Source organism: Microtus pennsylvanicus, chromosome 15 (genome assembly GCF_037038515.1).
Source record: "Microtus pennsylvanicus isolate mMicPen1 chromosome 15, mMicPen1.hap1, whole genome shotgun sequence".
Lineage (NCBI taxonomy): Eukaryota > Metazoa > Chordata > Mammalia > Rodentia > Cricetidae > Microtus > Microtus pennsylvanicus.
The window spans coordinates 2,466,905-2,478,917 of record NC_134593.1 but is presented as its reverse complement, the minus strand read 5'-3'; the positions used below and the strand labels follow the sequence as shown (position 1 = coordinate 2,478,917).

The 12,013-nt window shown below is 41.2% G+C and overlaps 1 protein-coding gene across 3 annotated transcripts in view; it reads right to left on the bottom strand.

Moving 5' to 3' along the window:
* Positions 1-2,858, bottom strand: part of Nudt13 (nudix hydrolase 13) — a 38,616-nt gene extending 35,758 nt beyond the window's left edge. For all 3 annotated transcript variants that reach the window (XM_075949487.1, XM_075949489.1, XM_075949488.1), the window contains exon 1: positions 2,739-2,858. The gene's annotated coding sequence lies outside the window, so the exon portion shown is untranslated. The remainder of the gene's footprint in view (positions 1-2,738) is intronic.
* Positions 2,859-12,013: the final 9,155 nt, after the last annotated feature.

The window sequence follows — 12,013 nt, the reverse complement described above, 5'->3', positions numbered from 1 at the left end:
CTTACCTAACATGCATGAGGCCTATGGTTTGATCCTCGGCAACCCCCAAATTTATGATTAAATAGAATAATAAGTAGCTTTTAAATAGAGAACAATGTGTGTAGTAACAGGAAGTAGTATTCATAATATTTTATTATGTGAGAAATGCCTAGGAGGCAATGGGGAGATGCTGGCCAAAGAATACACAGTTTCACTTGGACAGGATATGTAAATTCTGCAAATCTGTAGTACTGATGGTTGCCATAGATACTTGAAAGATACTTGAAAACCTCTAAGAGATCTTAAATGCCCTTACCAGAACGAACAACTATAGATATGTGAGATGATAGATATATTAGTTTGATTTAATAGGATATGCAAATATTGAAATATTACATTGTATACTAGAAATCTGTATTTTTATCAACTTATGATGAATCTGGCCTGGAACTCACAATATAGCCTAGGCTGGCTTTGAACCGGAGGCAATCACCCTATATCAGTCCCCCAAGTACTGAGATAGGACACATAAGCCACCATACTGAGCTTTATTTGCCTATTATATCTTCAGCGAGACAGTAATATTTGGTTGGTTATTACTGCCTAATTCATTTACAGTGAAGAGAACAGATAAACATTCCAGTATACATAAATTACAGTTTTGTTATTTTGACATTGGGTCTTAGCTTTGGTGGGCTAGGAAATCACTATGTAACCCAGGCTGGCCTTGAACTCATGGCAATCCTCCTGCCTCTGACTCCACGGTGCTGATTACAAATGTATGATACTTCCCTCATCTGGAGGTGTGTGGATTTGTTACTGTTGTTTGTTTGAGAGGGTCTCACATAACCCAGGCTGGCTCTGAATTCACTCATCCTCCCACTACCACTTACCGAATGCTAAGATTATAGTTAGGCATTTATATATTTCAGACTAGAAGTATGCAGACCAAACTATAGGCAGTGGCTAGGTTAGGGGAAAGAGAAGAGGATGAGGGTCGAGAAGGGTACACGCAACTAAACTGTTCATTTTCTATACTTGTATTTGTGTGTATATGGTATGGGGGGCTGCAGGCACACGCATGCCACAGGACGCATGCATGTACAGATTGTATGTGTACGATGTGGGGGGGGTGGGCTGCAGGCACACACATGCCACAGGATACATGCATGTACAGATTGTGTGTATATGGTGGGGGGGCTGCAGGCACACACATGCCACAGGACGCATGCATGTACAGATTGTATGTGTACGATGTGGGGGGGGGGTGGGCTGCAGGCACACACATGCCACAGGATACATGCATGTACAGATTGTGTGTATATGGTGGGGGGGTGGGCTGCAGGCACACGCATGCCACAGGATACATGCATGTACAGATTGTGTGTATATGGTATGGGGGGGCTGCAGGCACACGCATGCCACAGGACACATGCATGTACAGATTGTATGTATACGATGTGGGGGGGTGGGCTGTAGGCACACACATGCCACAGGATACACGTACAGATCGGAGGACAACCTCAGCTGTTGGTCCCTCACCCTATACCTTATTTTGAGACAGGCTGTTTTCCTCGTTTGTCCCTAAGTACACCAGGCTAGTTAGTCTGTGAGCATCCAGGGAGCCTGCTCCGCCTCTCCTTTCACCGTGGGTGTGCTTAGATTACAGATGTGTGTTTGCACCCAGCTTTGCATGGGACCTGGGGAATCAAACTCAGCAAGCACTTTATCTACTGAGCCATCTTCCCAGCCCTGACCTAATTTTATTTATTTTTGTTGATTTTAAATTTCATTCATTTACTACTTCTTGAGATAAGGTCTCATTCTGTAGCCGAGGCTGGTCTCAGACTCACGGCACTGACCATTTTGCCTCAGCAGGGGATTATAGGCCCAGCCTCCTTTAAAAATGTAAGCATATGCACATGCTCCTTTTAAAGAAAGATATAACAAAACAGTATAACAAAAACAGTAGTTCCTGAGACTAATAGTTGGAGATTATTTCTAGGCTACTGGAATTCCTCTGATGAGGTTCATGGGTTCTCGGAACTGCAAAAGCTACTTCGCTGTGGCTGTGGCTACTTCCTACTTTGTGTGGCCCACTGTAGGGCTGCCTGGTGTCTGCTCCAATTTCTGTGACTAAATTAATTTTAGCCAGCGGCAGATTATCACAGTCTGGATACTCAGGAATTTGTCATAGAGCGCAACGCCCTGTTGTGTGTGTGTGTGTCTGTGTACACAGAATTATAGATGGGATGAAAGGTAACTGTTTTTACACACTTCTCATCTTGCTCGCCTTTCCAGAAGGAATGACTTATAAAGTGTGACAGAAGATTCATTCTGAATCTTCACGGGTGCCCTCACCCTGCAGAGGCATTGCTCCTTGTGCTGGAGAGAGTCCTGGGTACACCCATTCCACTGTGGACTTCAGCGGGGCTGGGAAGGATGCGAAGCCACCGCGTTGCAGACTTCACGGTCTTGATTATATAAAAAGTTTTATGGTTTACTTCTAAAATATCCCACCACCAATTCAAAAATTAAGAGAAAAGGTGAGAAATCGAAAAAGTTCCAGGTATAAAAAGCTCTCCAAAACGTTTCGGAAAATAATCAGAGGTACTCAAAGTTGGGTGCAAAGGTCTGGTTTCTCGAGGTTAGATATACTTTTTAAACTCAAACGCTGTAGCCGAGAGCGGCTGATAAGTTTTGATTATGGCGCCAACGTCCTGGTTGCAGTTAGAACAGGTTCGTTTCACTGTACTCACTCTGAATTCTTTCGGGGTGCCTCCGATGCTCCAACAGTCTGCAAACCTCACGAACGCCAAACGTTCAAGTTCAAATGCTCTCTCTCCCTCTCTCTCTCTCTCTTTTTTTTTTTTTTTTTTTTTTTTTGCTTCCCTCCGGAACTGATGCTTCTGCCACTCCTCCCAGAATCCTTCTAAAACTGCACTTTGGGAAACTTAATTTAATCACTATACCTGCGACAGTAATTCTAACTGGCCCCAAACATACTTTTGCCACACTTCCCAGAATCCCCCGAGACTTTAGCGATGCACTATGGGAATTGTAGTTCAGTTTTCAGGCACGGAGTTGTGACCTTGGATAGCAAAGTTAACCTTAGTTGTCAAAGCTTATAATGAAAACCACCACAACCAAATAACTCTCGCACGTTCCAGCTCTTCTGGCATGGAGATTTTATTTAGATGTTGCTTGGCTGAATTGGTGAACTCCAGGTTCATGCCTCCCTCAACAAATGGAAGTGCCTTGGAGGAGGGCACTCAATGTCAACTTCACCCTCACTTGAACATGCATGTACCCCACCAACACACATGTGCCCATGTACATGAACACACACACACACACACACACACACACACACACACACACACACACACACAAGCAAAAACCAGACTTGTTTGTTTTGTTTTGTTTTTTTCAAGACTAGAAGTTCCAGGCCTCCCTTTTATCCCAGGAGACAGAGGCAGAGCTCTTTGAATTTGAGGCCAGTCTGCAGTATGTAAAAGGTTATAGGTTATCCAGGGGTGCATACTTGTAGCATGAATAATAAAAACCCAGAGACAGATATTGGGTTTCAACCTGAAGATTGGAATAGCAAAACAGCCAGTCACTAGAGAGCTCTTACCTCTATCTACCTCAGACCAAAAATGGGCAAGATACTGTTTCCCTGAATCCTGAAGACTCCACACTCCACACCACACTCCACTGAGTTCCTGTCTCTTTCCCATTACATTCCTTTCTCCACCCAGCCATATGGCTCCTGTCTCCACCTTCCTAGTGCTGGGATCATAAGTGCAGGCCACTGTGCCCAGCTTTTTCCTTTTAGGCTGTCAAGCAGGACCTGAAAGATGGTTCAACAGGGAAATGATCTTGCTGCAAGCCTGACAACCCAAGTCCAATCCCCAGAATCCCCGTGATAGAAGGAGAGAAGCAACTCCTGCAAGCTGCCCTCTAACGTCCACATCAGGGCCATGGCACGCTCTAAATTTATTAATTAATGTAAAAATAGATAGATGACATTTGAGGAATAACCTAAGGTTGAACGTTAGCCTCCTCACGCAGTACACGCGTGTGCACAGACAAAAATGCATGCGTACATACACACATCTACACATGCGCTCATATAAACACACACACAGTTGGCACGGATAAAGCTCACCATTTATAAATGCATTTACTGCATTTCTATGTAATTGGAGACTGCTTGTTTGTTTCCTGGTCACTCAGACACGAATAATCACACAAAACTATATTAATTACAACACTGTTTGGCCAAATGCTCAGGCACATTTCTAACTAGTTCTTACATCTTAAATTAACTCATTTCTATTAATCTATGTATCACCATGAGGCTGTGGCTTACTGGTAATGTTCTGGCATCTTTCTCCTTCAGCAGCTACATGGCATCTACCTGGCTCCACCTTCTTTCTCCCTGCATTCTGTTTAGTTTTCCCACCTACCTATATTCTACCCTGCCATAGGCCAAAGCAGCTTCTTTATTAACCAATAGTAATAAAACATATTCACAGCATACAGAGGGGAATCCTACATCATTTCTATGCTCTCAATGTACCCACATTCCTAAGGCACACAAAGGCAAGAGCTTGACTACTATTCTGACCAACCAGGAAATGTCTCCCAAGGCTGTGCAGCTAATGTAGCCCAGGTATTCTGCTCTCTCCCCTGGGTCACAATGCCTTTAAAGGCACAGCTAGCAAGAGCTGTCCTCTTTGCTGATTAGAAGGCAGAGCTACAGTCTCCCCCTATCCTGCAGCTGGAGTGTAATATGAACCCATCCTGTGCCGTGTCTACATCCTTGAGGATTTATGATTTAGACCCATGAGGAGGCAGCCACTTAGGGTCCTCTGAGCCCTCCCACACATAGTTAAGTCCCTAGTAAAGCCCATAGTACTAGACAAGGCCAAACACAGCCCTTACAGCCTGATTCTAGAAAGCTCTTCATGAATGCACAGGATGTAAATACAGATTCACACAAACACACATTGACGATAACACAGAACTTGACCGAGTCCCTCGTGATTGGCATCTGTGTTCCTGGAACACCTTAATGCCTCCACCTTCTAGAGCTTGCTGGGGTCTTTTGACTTTCACTCTCCTGCTGAGACATTATCTTATTGATTAAAATGTGTGGTACAGCCCCGCACAGGATGTGAGGCAGTCACCTAGGCAGGAGAGGAGGCAAGGAAGAGAGGACACAGCCTGCCAGGAACAGGGTCACTAGGGTCCTGCTACAGGACACTGCCAATTGACCTACTGGGAATCTCTCAGTGAATGCTGGGCCTTTGGCTTGAACCTGAACTGAATCACAATGAACCTTCCCCCAAAGGTCTCTGCCAATGGAAGAAAGAGATGAATGTTTGAAAGGATGCTTCAATCCTCGACCTAAGCTCTGTGGACTCACATAGAAGGAAGAGGGATGACTCCTGCAAGATGTCTTCTGATCTCCACAGGTGTGTTGTGGCATGCATACCCCACACATACCATGTACCCCCTCACTATAACAGTAGTGTTTCATCTATTGAAAGGTTCTTCAGAGCCTGTTGAATCTGCTGCTTGTAGCCATGAACCACAGTAGGACCTCATTTACTCTCCTTTACATGACTAAAACTAGGCAACATATACAAAACAACAGCTTTGAGACCAGAGATAACAAGCAGTACAGGACACTGATCTCCAGGAGTGTTTCAAAATACTCACTTGGGGTCAAGCAGATGTCCCAAAAGAACAAAGCCTATTCTCCAATGAACTAATTAATCATTAATTAGATAATGAATAAATCTGTAACTACTTCTCTTCCATTACTCTTAATTGTATACAAAGGGATCACTGACCATACTTGAGTTTCTGATTTGGGGACTACATTTTTTCCAGCAAATTTGCTAGACACAGCAGTCACCAATTTTTTTTCAAAACATGAAAGCAGAAGGGAGACTATTACAGAAGGGATAAGGGAAGAATGAGGGCAAGAATTGGCAATGGGTGGATCTGATCAAAGTATTTTATATGTATGTATGGAAATGTCACAGTAAAATTCATTAGTTTGTGAAAAGATACCAATACCCACTGTATTAGTTGCCTAGCATCACTGTGACAAAAACTTGACAAAGCATCTTAAGAAAGGAAGAATTTGGCTGGAGAGATGGCTCAGTTGTTAAAGACTAGGCTCACAACAACAAAAACAACAAGACAGGGAAAGGGAAATTTTGAATTACATTTCAGTCCAGAAATAGTCTAGGGTGGTGGGTAAGCAGGAGCTTGAGACAGCTGGTCACACATCTGCAGTCCAGCAGCCAAGAGTGATGAACACTGCTACCCAGCCCACTCCATCCTTCCCACTGACTTGGGGACCTCAGCCCATGGGAGCAAGCTAGGGAGCAGCATTCCTCCATGGTCCATACTTCCATTTCTGCCTCCAGATTCCCACCTTGGCTTCTCTTCATGAAGCACTCTAACCTGTAAACTGAAATAAACCTTTCCTCCCTCTAAGATGTTTTTTGTTGTTCATAGCAACAGAAAACAAGTTAGAACAGTTGGCTTCTTTTGGTGCAATCTCCATCCATTGAGGGACAGAGGTGGTGGATAAGTATTCAGTTTCTTTATTCTCTGTAAACAATCTAAAGTGCATTGTACAGTCTCCCGGGCATCCCATGGGGTCAAGCCTCAGGGTCTACAGTGGTCTCCTGATGGCCTACACACTTGTTCCTGCCTTCCTCTGAATCTTCTGCTGAGACCTCTGGGATCCCTTGCCAGATGAACAAGCTTACACCATGTCATATCTGGTCTGAGGAAATCCAACACTGGCCAATGCATTTGTTTAAGAATTGTGAATGTGGGGATGTTCTAATGAACCTTGGACTGTGGAAAACGAGAATCCTTCTAATTCCATACCCAATCATGATTTAAGCTGAGGCTCAGGTTCTATGTTTAAAAACAACAAAACCAAACAAAAACACACTGTTCCTTCCTGTAGCATGAATAACAAAAACCCAGAGACAGATATTGGGGTTCAAGATGAAAATCAGAAAAGCAAAGCAGCCAGTCACTGACTCTTAACATCTACCTCAGACCAAAATGAGCAACCCCGACTCCACAAATCCTCAGACTGAGACTGAGACGGGTCTCCTCCCATTTTATATTTCTCTCTAGTTTTGGGATTAAAGGCGTGCATCTCCACCACCTGGTTTCCATGACTAACTAGTGTAGCTGCTGGGATTAAAGGTGTGTGCCACCACTGCCTGGCCTGTATGGCTGACCAGTGTGCCTGCTTTGCGTTCTGATCTTCAGGCAAGTTTTATTTATTGAAACAAAAATAATATACCACTCTATTTCCCCTTTATGTCTAAATAAAAAAGAAGGCTACAACTAATATAAGAAAAACTACATACAATAAATATAGGCAATTAATACATCAACATTGTTGAGTCCATTTGCATTTGACAAATTCAGAGAAAATATTCCATATGGAGTCTATCTTGATGAGTCCAAAAAGTTGTACCTAATTCACTTCTATTCTAATTCTCATTATCAAATTATGTTTTAATGCCTCAACCTTTTACACTCTACACCTCTAAAACTCTTTAGTGAGTTTCTTTTCTGAGTCTGGTAAACAAGAAAAACTATAACTACTTAGACTTCAACTTCCTCAGAGACCTGAGAAGAAAATAATGTTAACTGAGTAAGCAGGGAGTACAAGCAAATGATTTAAAAAAATGTGAGAAATGACAGAAACAGCTGGCTTCCTGGAAATCACCCAAAGTTCCTCTACAACATTGGGGCATCTATCTTCAGTCTAAAGGCCTAATCTGTGAGGTAAAATATTCTGAAGGGCTGTCCTTCCTTGTCTTGGCAATGTTTGACAGTCAGTCTCCTGTGTCCTGTTTGTCCAGTTAGAACAGCATACTGTCAACAATTGAGCCTAGGGCATTTTCTTGTCCAGTGACTTTGGCCACAAAGAAAGCAAACTTCATGTGGAGTTTCTTCAATGCCCATTATCTTTTCTGAAGTAGGTTGTTGCTGTCAGGAGCAGACATGTCTCATTACCATAAACAAAAGAACCTACATTATTAAAACATCTTAAATGCCATATTCTGTAGATCTCTGAAGTGTTTGAAGATGATCTGTCTATTTAAAATATATCTGTTTATGGCTAGAAACCAAATATGAGTGAGTACATCCCATGTTCCTCTTTTTGGGTCTGGCTTACCTCACTCAGGATAGTGTTTTCTATTTCCATCCATTTGTATGCAAATTTCAAGAAGTCCTTGTTTTTTACTGTTGAGTAATACTCTAACATGTATATATTCCATACTTTCTTCATCCATTCTTCCATTGAAGGGCATCTAGGTTGTATCCAGGTTCTGGCTAACAGAAATCTCAAGGTCCAAATCAGGAGCAGAAGGAGAGGGAGCACGAGCAAGGAACTCAGGACCGCAAGGGGTACACCCACACACTGAGACAATGGGGATGTTCTATTGGGAACTCACCAAGGCCAGCTGGCCTGGGTCTGAAAAAGCATGGGATAAATCCGGACTCTCTGAACATAGCGGACAATGAGGAATACTGAGAACTCAAGAACAATGGCAGTGGGTTTTTGATCCTACTGCACGTACTGGCTTTGGGGGAGCCTAGGCAGTTTGGATGCTCACCTTAGGAGACCTGGATAGAGGTGGGCGGTCCTTGGGCTTCCCACAGGTCAGGGAACCCAGATTGCTCTTCGAGCTGGGGACTTGATCGGGGGAGGGGGAGGGAAATGGGAGGCGGTGGTGGGAAGGAGGCAGAAATCCTTAATAAATAAATAAATTTAAAAAAAAAGAAAAAATATATCTGTTTAACCTTAAAAACATACCTAATGTAACTACAAGTTTGATTGTTATAGATGATGAATTACTAACCTGTATTTTCTTATTATCCTAAACAGTTTATAATAATTACTTTCATAAACTAGAATTTTGCATTACTTTGTCAAATGAGCTGTTTAGGTACAATACCTTGAATAAGATTACAAATGTACATACAATATGTTTTAACAAAATTAATCTCAAATTTGTATCAATATACAAAATTTGTATACAATATACAAATGTCCAATCCAACGTAAAATATTAAAAACTAGTAGTTTCTTTTTCTCTTTTTTCTTTTTAGAGTAAATTCAATAATCTACCTTTTTATCCTATTACATCTATATCCCTTTTTTTCTTTTCAAAACAAAAACTCTGAATCTAATCTTTTTTGTTCAACTTTTCTCCTGCAATAACCAATAACAACTTGTAACCAACCTCCCTAAATAATAATGACAAATATCCATAACCCCCTATTGGGAATGTGGGCACCATATTCTTAAATTTACTTCCTGCTGTCTGGGGGTGAAGGCATCTTTAGGACACCTGAAAAGAAATATTTGGGTTAATTATCAAGTCCTGGGAGAGGTAGCTGTATCATTTGTTGTCCAGTCTCTGCATAATAAGAAAGAGCAGTACTTGTCTCAAGTCCTGGTTAGAGTAGCCTGTGAGGCTGGATCATCTCAGCTAATCACCTCAAAATTGTTCAGAACAGTTTATAGTCCAAAAGTCTATCTTTAGGTGGTGTTTTTCAGCTTAGAGGTGTTATCAGAGTCCTGGTGGAATAATTGTGGGGCCCTATCCTCTCTTTGGAGAGTTCAAAGGTCACTGTCGGGTATGCTCAGGGTTCACTGCAAAAGCTGATAGCGTCTCAGACCTGAAATCAAGCACAAGAAGATAGATGAAACCATTTTCTAAAATTAGTTAGGATGGCCATTAATATCATGACAAAAAGTTTAGAGAATATATATATTATAAATTTTCTATCTTAAGAAAAACTGTTAAAGAGTTAATATAAAACTGAAAGATCGAGGGCTGGAGAGATGGCTCAGAGGTTAAGAGCATTGCCTACTCTTCCAAAGGTCCTGAGTTCAATTCCCAGCAACCACATGGTGGCTCACAGCCATCTGTAAAGAGGTCTGGTGCCCTCTTCTGGCCTGCAGGCATACACACAGACAGAATATTGTATACATTATTTATAAAACCAAAGGATTATGAGATTAGTGGCAATAAAGAAATCTTTAAATATTTGTTTTTCTTCTGCCACATATCAGGTGGCTCTTCTGACATAAGATAGAAATTTTTGATTTTTGGGTTTAAAGAAGGAGAGAACCATGCTCCAACTTCAAAGCCAGCTTTAACCTTTTACTGGACTGGGACTACAAAAAGACCATTTGCCACCAAGAGAGACTTACGTAAGTATAATCTACCTGGGAAGTAGAAAGTAGAAAAAGACAAGATCTCCTGAGTAAATTGGGAGCATGGGGACCTTGGGGGAGGGTTGAAGGTGGAAGGGGAGAGTCAGGGAGGGAGCAGAGAAAAATGTAGAGCTAAATAAAAATAAATTTAAAAAAGATCATTTGCACTATATGTCTGTGGAGAAGAACAGAAACAAACATTTGGAAAGATTCATGAAATTTTATCTTGTTGGAAATGTGATATACCAATAGGCCAATTTACTCCTTTTCTTGGGATACTTTTTCTGAATGATGTGTCCTTTTATTTCAGATTTCTTGTTTGTCCAGTGGTTTTCAGATCCCTTATGTGGATGCCTTTATTATTCTGAAAACATAGAACCCAAACCCTCCCCCAACTTTAATTTTGGGGAGATTCTCTTTTGACAAGTTATATCTGATCAAATGAAAATAAAACTTGTTAGTTTTATAGGTTAGTTTAAACAGCCATGCTGCTTGATGAAATATTATCTCTTCTAATTAAGAGGTGTCTCTTGTTCAAATAGAATCTTTATCAGTTTTGATGGTATCCATAGCATTTCTTCTATAGAAACAAAAACAAAATCCTTTTCCCAATCACACATGTCCTGGATTCCATTATGAGGGCAACACATCTTTAAAGTGTACTGACTGATTTAATTCCATAGTTTTTTTCTATTATCCAATGTCTTTCCAAGGCTGTTGTTCCTTTCTCATCAGCATTTAGAAAGTTAAAAGTTAATAAAACATTATGCGATGTATTTCTGGGGGTCTTTATTATACCTTTCTGTTTATTTAATATATCATTTAGAGTTCGATTTGATCTCTTTTTATAACTGCCTGCCCTGTAGGATTGTGTGGTATACCTGTAATATGCTTTATATTATAAGAATAAAAAAAGTGTCTCATTTTCTTAGACACATATGCAGGAGCACTGTCTGTCTTTATATGTATACAGACATACCCATGGTGACCATTACTTCTAGCAAATATGTGGTTACCAAATTAGCCTTTTCCAAACTCAAAGCAGTTGTCCGTGGAAAACCTGAATAGGTATCAATAGTGTGGTGTACATACTTTAGTTTTTCAGATTCTACAAAAGGGAATACATCAATACACCAGATTTCATTCCTTTGAGTATTCTTTGGGCTCCTTGCTGCAGGTAGTGGTGTCGGTTGTATAAAGAACAAATAGGACATTTCTTCACAGTTTCCTTGGCTTGCTGCCACATGATGGAAAAGTCTTTTTTTAAACCTTTGCTATTGATAAGATTTTTTAAATAAAATTTTGAGGCCTTCAGCACATTTACAATAAACAATTGACCATTTTCTGCATTGCCTTGTGCTATGGGATCTGATGTGGGTGCTGGGAATTGAACTTGGGCTACGAGCCAGTGCTCTTAACCATGAGCTATCTCTCCAGCCCCAAAGGCATTTTTTAAAAATATTTATTTATTTATTATGTATACAATATTCTGTCTGTGTGTATACCTGCCAGCCAGAAGAGGGCACCAGACCCCATTGCAGATGGTTGTGAGCCACCATGTGGTTGCTGGGAATTGAACTCAGGACCTTTGGAAGAGTAGGCAATGCTCTTAACTTTTGAGCCATCTCTCCAGCCCCCCAAAGGCATTTTCTTAATTGAGTTTTTTTCCTCTCCTCTCAGATGACTTTAGCTTGTGTCAAGTTGACATAAAACCATCCACCACAGGGGCCCATAATCATCTGTAAC